The sequence below is a fragment of the Pseudophryne corroboree genome, chromosome 5 (genome assembly GCF_028390025.1).
Source record: "Pseudophryne corroboree isolate aPseCor3 chromosome 5, aPseCor3.hap2, whole genome shotgun sequence".
Taxonomy (NCBI): domain Eukaryota; kingdom Metazoa; phylum Chordata; class Amphibia; order Anura; family Myobatrachidae; genus Pseudophryne; species Pseudophryne corroboree.
In genome coordinates, this window is record NC_086448.1 from 555,138,187 (window position 1) to 555,145,415 (window position 7,229).

The window sequence follows — 7,229 nt, forward strand, 5'->3', positions numbered from 1 at the left end:
TCTCCATTGAATAGACACTGTGCACATGTGAGTGACAGGAGCTGCCCAACTGCCCCCACCACTGTGGGACACTGTGGCCTGCAGGTGGGACAGCGGAACTGTGCCCAAAAAACGGGATTGTCCTGTGAAAATCAGGACACTTGGGAGGTATGCATTGATGCTGCAGCACCTCTCTCTGCCAAAGCTGCTGCTGCAGAATTCACGCTGTCTCTCAGGCAGCTGCAGCACCTCTCTCTGCCCCTCAAGCTGCTGAAGCTTGAGGGAATATCAAGATGGAGGGGTGCAGCTTTGGTGCATTATTTTCATTTAGAGGTTGGGGGGAGGGTTCAGGTCTGTGGGGGGTCACATTTGGGGCATTATTTTCATTGAGGCAATGGGAGATTATCAGATCTTGGGGAGGCAGTTTTGGGGCATTATTTTCAATTAGAGATTTGGTATATTATCAGGTCTGTGGCCGGCTGTCGGGATCCCGGCGCCCAACATACTGGCGCCGGGATCCCGACCGCCGGAATGCCGGCAGCAGGGCAAGCACAAAAGAGCCCCTTGCGGGCACGGTGGTGCGCTACGCGCTTCATACTATTTATTCTCCCTCCAGGGGTGTCGTGTACACCCCAAGAGAGAAAACAGTTGTTGGTATGCCGGCGGTTGGGATCCCGGTGCCAGTATGCTGAGCGCTGGGATCCAGACAGCCGGGATATTGAGTGCCACCTATTTCAATCCACTCAATTCCATGTGGATTAGCCATACCTCCCACTGTGTGGCCACATCTGTGTGCACCCCTCTCCTGCTACGCTATTATAACTTCTTGTTTTAGCACCTTCACTATAACTGCCTCCTGCATGCAGAGATTTCAAATACAAACATTTCCCTAAATGGTGTGTGTTTCCATGTGAACAAAGGAACAGGGTGAATTAGGGATTAAAAATCCCTATTACACCTGATAGTAGGCATTTCATTTTGATGCATTCATTGTGATGTAAACATATTGCATATCAAAGGACTCCTGTGCCCAAGTATATGTGCAACAGCACTTCTAGCTCTTAGTTATTTCCTCCCCAAGGGCAGGAACAGTGTTGTGCTGTAATGGTGTGTGTCAGTCATGCAAAGGTCATGTCTCTGCAAATGCTAATTTCTTACAGGTGACACTTAATTCCCTCTCTTGTATCATAGATAATAGTTACTTGATATTTTGTAATGCGTTTAGTTCTGTTCCTCTGTCCCTGGTGTTACAGTAATGCTGTTAGTAAATTCAGAAAAAAGAAGGTTGTGATACTATTAATTCTTCCTACACAAAGCAAACTATGGCCCAAGGAGTGCAACTCATACTTTACTAGTTCCTTAGAATGTCCGGGAGACTCAAGATTTTCACAGAGTAGGCCACAATCCCGGATCCCATTTAATTTTCTTCTGAAGTGAACAGGGCCATGATGATGCAATTCAAATCATGTTGTCATGGCCTTGCCCACCACTGGGCCATGAAACAAATTACAGCATTCCATAGCAGAGAGTCATGATGATGCTAATCGTATCCTCGACCCTTGGATTCAAAGAGTGGGTAATATGTATCTCCATAATAATTACTGTTGTTTCCAGGATCTGAGATGATCTCTAGCTTTCAAGGGCACTTCTGAAGAGAACCTGGGCAGTTTGACTCTGTGCATGTTTTCCCATGACCAGGTCAGCTGCTAAGGGTTACGGGCCAATTGGCGGTATACTAAATAACTAGTTAGAATACATTTCTAGAAAAAAAACGTGTTAACATACAGGAGCGAATCCAGAATCAAATGATGGGGGTGGGGGGCAGGCAGCATGATAGGGCAAGGGGGGTGGTTAGCGTTGCAAGGTACATTTGCGCACACCTATGGTGGGAGAGAAGGAGGAGAGGGGGTAGAGAGAGAGGGGGGAGAGAGAGGGAGAGATAGAGAGATTTGAGAAAAGGAGGGAGAGATCAAAGAGAGAGAGGTAGAGAGAAAGACAGGGGAGGGAGAGAGGGTGAGAGAGACCTGCAGCAAGTGAGCCATTTGTTTCCCTGAGCTTGCTTCTGAACACAGTGGAAGGCTCTGGAGAGTGCAGTCCCATGGTCCCAGCGCTGGTGGTAGAAACTGTGCTCAGCCGCTGCGCTTGAACGGCCCTAAAGCTAGCCCTGCGTCGGAGGCCCTGTAAGTCATGCAGTATCACAGAGTAGGGGAGGGCCAGACCTCCTCCTCCTGCTTTGTTACAGCTGGCCACAGCATTAAAAGGCCAGAAAAGATGGGGCAGGTGGTGTTTCATGGTCCTGCATTCTCCAGTCCAGGGGGAAGGGTGAAAATATTTAAACTGTTTAGATTTCTGCACAGGTTATAAGCAGTTGCAGAAGACCTGCTGGATTGGCAAATTGTAAGTTAGAACCTGAAAAGAAAGTAGGAAGGGTGAGGGGAATTAAACTCCGTACAGGTTTCCAGATAACCAGATAAATTATTCAGACAAGTTGCAAAATAAAGCTTATAAAGAAGGAAAGAAAGTGAGAGCTTTTATAGGTAGTGTTTGAAATAAATAGAACCCTTGGAGCAGGACTTTCTTCAATTGGATCCGAACCAGCCCTCACTACTTTCCAGCCATCCAGAGGAGTCCTAGAGAGGCACCATCCAATCACCGCACTGCATGAGGTACCCACCATTTATGGGACATTCTATTTGTATTGGACTCTCTAAACACCATCTAAAAGGGACTCTCCATAGTGGATCACAACTGGACATATATCATTTAAGGGCAATATCTGGAACGGATCCTACAGAGTTTATATAATACATGTCCTGAACCAACACTTTGGGTAAACTCCATTTTTTATGCATGCACATGGCACAATATTACTGTACAGAATATTGCTGTTTTTTAATGAGTTAGTGTTTTTAATAAATTGTCATAAAATTGTACACACTTAGTGGATTAATTGTTCTTTTCCTCTTGAAGCGCAGCCTTCCTTCTTCTTCTTTTGTCAGTGTTCGAAATAAATAGAACCTGGGCAAAACATTAATTTTGATCACATTAATATTACTGAAACATAAGATATAGGAATCTATTCAATTGCATGCGAGTTGGATCCTGTAAACCGTTCTTGCACTGTGAATTACATTTGCAGTTCAATTTCAAACTCTTATTGATTTTCTAGATGAAATTTAATTTTTTTTTTGTGAAAAGTGAAAGTGAAAAGGGAGAGACATTTGTATTTTAAGGTAAAAAAATGTCTGGACAGTGCAGAGCCTCTGGTAAATCCCTGAATAATCATTCACTTGGAGGGATTTAAATAACATAACATAGCCATTAAAGGCAGGAAAGCGGGGTGTTGTATTGATGGGAGAGGGGTTTTTGACCTTGCTGATGAGAGGTAAAAGTGTTTATTCCAACCTTTTACAATCTTGTCTAAAAATACTGAAAAATCCTCTTATGACATTTTCTGTACCCCAATATGCTGGGAAGACATTAATTTGCTGAAAAACAGTTTCTTGCTATCTGTATTAATAATTAATAAAAAAAAATGCAATATTCAGCCATTAAACAACTTTTAAAAACCTCCAGTACTTTCCTTATGGCCACTAATCGCCTTCTATATGGTTCGCAAACTCAATTTTCACTTTTTTGTTGTCCAGGATGGTTTTCCCACTTTTTCATGCAGTCTTTCCAGGTCGCATTTTGTAGAGAAGTCACTCAACCTTGCAGAGACTACTGTGAATTAGCATTTCTAACTGGATCTCGCATTTGTCATGTGCGCGCATTCATGCAATGTACTGTATGGGAGTTTCATGAAACAAACTTACTTTTGCAAACACACCTAATTGTATTGACCCCATAAAGCCCCATTCATTATTTTTAATCAAGGAGTAGTGTGGCCACAGGAGTCCCGCCGCCATTTTTGTTGTCGCAACGGCTGTGTGTGACGTCACACAGCCGTTGCGGCCGCACCCCAGACACGCCCCCATTCGCGCGTACCAGCCCACCGTTTGGGCTGGCGCGCCTCTGCAATGCTCCATTTCCACCAGAAAACGGAGCGTTGCCGTCCCCCTCTCGCCCTGTGACCGCCTCTGCCTGATTGACAGGCAGAGGCGATCGGAATTTCTGTGGCCCCACGCAGAAATTGTGGGCGCATGCGCAGTAGGGCCTGCTGCGCATGTGACCGTGGCCCCTCAGCTAAAAATTCTGTACGAATCGCTACTTGCGATTCATACTGAATTTGCCCCTATACTTCATTGTTATTGAGATGCCAAAGTACTGAATAGATGGAGATCTTCATAAAACCTGGAAAATAAATTTTTACACTTTCAGGGTTTTTAGATGGTGAATGACTAAAGCCTTCAACTTAGGCAACATCCATAACTGTCCAATTACAAAACTAGGTTGTAAAATATAACATGAGGGGTTGTTGTTAAAGTCAAGAAAACTGACGACAGCTAAATTTTGTACTGCGTTGTGTTGATCTGGACTCCCTGTATATCTGAGTTCTCTCTTATTTTACTAACCAACAATTCTATACATAGAGTATATATCATGGGATCATGGGGCATCCCTCAAGCTCAACTCAAATTGAACACATATGAGCTTACCCCATTGCTCAGGACTACAGACAAGTGTTTATAATACAGGTTGAGTATCCCATATCCAAATATTCCGAAATACAGAATATTCCGAAATACGGACTTTTTTGACTGAGAGTGAGATAGTGAAAACTTTGTTTTTGATGGCTCAATGTACACAAACTTTGTTTAATACACAAAGTTATTAAAAATATTGTATTAAATGACCTTCAGGCTGTGTGTATATGAAACATAAATGAATTGTGTGAATGTAGACACACTTTGTTTAATGCACAAAGTTACAAAAAATATTGGCTAAAATGACCTTCAGGCTGTGTGTATAAGGTTTATATGAAACATAAATGCATTCTGTGCTTAGACTTGGGTTCCATCACCATGATATCTCATTATAGTATGCAATTATTCCAAAATACGGAAAAACCCGATATCCAAAATACCTCCAGTCCCAAGCATTTTGGATATGGGATACTCAACCTGTATAGGATTGAAATTCCTTTACAGGAATTGACATGTTTACCTCTTCTTCCCATGTTTCTACATCCTTCGTTGTCACGTCATACACCCCCATGTCTATCTCTACCCATTCCGTGTGATGATAGCCAGTTGTTACAACACAGGGCTTTCACACAGGTATCTTCTGACTGTTCTGCTGTGCTTTGATGCCAGCACAGCCTGGAGATAATTATCTTATTATTACATGCTGATCCTTGTATTCAATGTGTTACTGGTTAAGAGTAGCACATGAGGATACTGAAATAAAAATTCCAACCAACGCTAAATAGTTTTGTGTGGAGCGATTTCTGAATAATACGTTGCTGAGACTGCAGCTCCAACAAGAGTCTGTCCCAGAGAAGAACTTAGCAGTAAATAGTTATCTATCACTTTACTGTCTGTTCTGACACGGCCTTAAGGCCTCACATGCACAGGGTCAGTGAAGATAAAGTTGTTTTTGCTCATACTATAAGAATCCTATAATAATCACATGGTAAAAGTGCACAAAAATTGCACAAAAAAATTGGGCAGCATTGATTCAGCCTCACAAAATTAACATTTAAGAATTGCTTAGAAAAATCTGTTGAACATCATCTGAATTTACTTGACATCATCTCAATTTTACAGAGGAGTAAAAATGCAACTGCAAAAATGAAGAGAAATAACGGAGATTAGAAAACAGCATAAGAAACAAAGTACATCTATGGCAATGTTAGCTACATATGTACAGTGGCATATAATCATTAATCTCAGATAGTTTTTTTCTGACAATTTTCTTAAACAGTGGTTGAAATGCTAACGGCAGCGCAGGAAAATATCTGATTCAAGAAGCTGATTAAATTATTACAACGCGGATGTCCATTCAAAAGGGGCCGCTGAGAACATGAATTCCTTTGAACTATAATTTACATCAAGATGCAGAAGAGAGCATGCAACATTATCCCTGAATTCCACTGAGCAATGAAAGAAGAACACTTGTGGGAGATGCTAAAGTATATAGTGATTGTTATTATTATTTATAATATGTGTATGTGGAAAACAAATAGTGCAGTACCATGGGAAGCATGTGTTCTTAAGATTGAATTATTCTTCATTTTGAAAGCAATATCATTCACTGTGCACTTTGTGAACACAGAAGCGTCTTGGTAATTCAGGGGGAAAAAAGCAAGAAAAAAGAGCTAGTGTTTATGCATAAATACTTCCACAGAACAATGAAATTCATCTTTGAAAAATGATATTATGAATCATTTAAAATCACTGACATGATAACAAATAATGCACATCACGTGGAGCGTTACAATTACCATGCAAAGTGAAAAAAATAAAAACACATGCATTTGCTTGTCATTTAGATTACTACAAACGTTATAAATAATGTTGGCTTCTTATATATTATGCTATGTGATAATGGATTGAGTGCAGAACCAAAGGAAATATAAATAAGCAAATAAAGTATTTAATGCAGAGTGTCACTGACTAGAAAGTTAAATTGAAGTTTTAACACCTTGGACTATTTGTATTGCATAAACAACTCAGCTACAGTTATTATATCATATCATACAGTATACAATATTTCTTTCAAATGCAATAATGGAACTTGTATTAGTTACTTGTATTAGCAGAGAAGCAGATACACTGGAGGCTATTCCTGTACTGTACGATGGACTCTGGTACCATCACACCAACAGAACGATTTCAATCTCTTCCTTCTATCTAACTTCTTTACTCCTCCTGATGCTTTTCCCTGGATACCAGCGTCCCCTGTTAAAATGTGCTTGCAAGCTGTTCTTCCTGGGCTGCTCCTCTTCAAAGAGCTGCAATCGCAGAGAACTCTGTAGCCAGGAGCACAAAGCTGGGTGCTTACTGAGAGTGCCAGGCACCTTTCCAGGTTCCCCATTAGCTGTGCCAACAGGGCTTAAACTGTGTTGCTCTCTTGGCTTTGTGACCTGGGCAGTGGCACAGGCCCTTGCTATGGGCCTAATTTAACATGCCTCCATAAGAAGTTGAAACCACTTTGGAGTCTATTTACTAAGCCTTGGATGGAGATACAGTGGACAGAGATAAAGTACCAGCCAATCAGCTCCTAACTGCCATGTCACTGGCTGGGTTTGAAAAATGACAGGAGTTGGTTGGTTGGTACTTTGTCTCCATCCACTTTATCTCCATGCA